This window comes from Danio aesculapii, unplaced genomic scaffold (assembly GCF_903798145.1).
Source record: "Danio aesculapii unplaced genomic scaffold, fDanAes4.1, whole genome shotgun sequence".
Taxonomy (NCBI): domain Eukaryota; kingdom Metazoa; phylum Chordata; class Actinopteri; order Cypriniformes; family Danionidae; genus Danio; species Danio aesculapii.
In genome coordinates, this window is record NW_026613630.1 from 46,535 (window position 1) to 48,606 (window position 2,072).

The window sequence follows — 2,072 nt, forward strand, 5'->3', positions numbered from 1 at the left end:
ACCACCTTGATCTATAAATGCATAGGGAGCTATCCACAAATGCACACTAATCCACAAATAGATGGACTCCACCCACTTTCTACTTAAACCAATCAGATACTGAGTCTCATCTTGACGTTAGGAAAGTTTTAAAATCCACAAATGTGCAAAGAGCTACCCACAAATACCCACAGCGATCTACAAATGCACACTAATCTACAAATGCACACTAATCCACAAATAGATGGACTCCACCCACTTTCTGCTTAAACCAATCAGATACTGAGTCTTCATCTTGACGTTAGAAATGTTTTAAAATCCACAGATGTGCAGAGAACTACCCACAATTACCCACATTGATCTATAAATGCACAGGGAGCTATCCACAAATGCACACTAATCCACAAATAGATGGACTCCACCCACTTTCTACTTAAACCAATCAGATACTGAGTCTTCATCTTGACGTTAGAAACGTTTCAAAATCCACAAATGTGCAGAGAGCTACCCACAAATATCCACAACGATCTACAAATGCACAGGGAGCTATCCACAAATGCACACTAATTCACAAATAGATGGACTCCACCCACTTTCTGCTTAAACCAATCAGATACTGAGTCTTCATCTTGACGTTAGAAACGTTTTAAAATCCACAAATGTGCAGAGAGCTACCCACAAATACCCACAACGATCTACAAATGCACACTAATCTACAAATGCACACTAATCCACAAATAGATGGACTCCACCCACTTTCTACTTAAACCAATCAGATACTGAGTCTTCATCTTGACGTTAGAAACGTTTCAAAATCCACAAATGTGCAGAGAGCTACCCACAAATACCCACAGCGATCTATAAATGTACAGGGAGCTATCCACAAATGCACACTAATCCACAAATAGATGGACTCCACCCACTTTCTACTTAAACCAATCAGATACTGAGTCTTCATCTTGACGTTAGAAACGTTTTAAAATCCACAAATGTGCAGAGTGCTACCCACAAATACCCACATTGATCTATAAATGCACAGGGAGCTATCCACAAATGCACACTAATCCACAAATAGATGGACTCCACCCACTTTCTGCTTAAACCAATCAGATACTGAGTCTTCATCTTGACGTTAGAAACGTTTCAAAATCCACAGATGTGCAGAGAGCTACCCACAAATACCCACATTGATCTACAAATGCACACTAATCTACAAATAGATGGACTCCACCCACTTTCTACTTAAACCAATCAGATACTGAGTCTTCATCTTGACGTTAGAAACGTTTCAAAATCCACAAATGTGCAGAGAGCTACCCACAAATACCCACATTGATCTACAAATACCCACATTGATCTACAAATGCACAGGACGCAATTCACATGGAACTTGTGTTTGTAGAATTATAAAGAAAAAGCTGTGAGTATGTTTCTTACTTGCACATCTAATTTGACGTATTTGTGAATGTAATTAATGTTTGTGGAACACTAAGATTTCTTTGTGGATCTCATTGTATTTACTTTGTGAATATGCTTGGTGTTTGTCAATCGCTTTACATTTATTTGTGGATCATTATCTATTTATTTGGGACAGTTCTCTCTCCATAGTTTTCAGATTGCATTTTCAGAACTCCAAAAACAAGGTTATAATAGTTTTGGGTTTTTCATTCGTTTTAGTTTTTATTTCGTTTTGACTTTTTGTTTTCAAATTTAGTTGGTTTGAAATTGGTTTTTAGAGGCAGATTTACTAGATTTTATTAGTTTCTATACTTTGAATTTATTTAGTTTTAGTTTAGTTTTTATTAGTTTCAGTATTAGTTTCAGTTTTTTTCTAAATGAGGATATTTGTTAGGTGCGAGATTCAAAATCAACAGAATAATATTGTATAATAAAAATTCTGCCATTTATTTTTTTAAACCTGTATTTAGAGGACACATGAACACTTTCATCTACCACTACCATCTACCCATCCTCAAATTCAAATACAGCAGCCCACAAGACAGCAGCCTTAAGTGCCATATGTGTGCAAGGCTGCTTCTGAGGTTAGATACACAGTAGTGATGGGAAGTTCAGATATTTGATGTATGAACTCA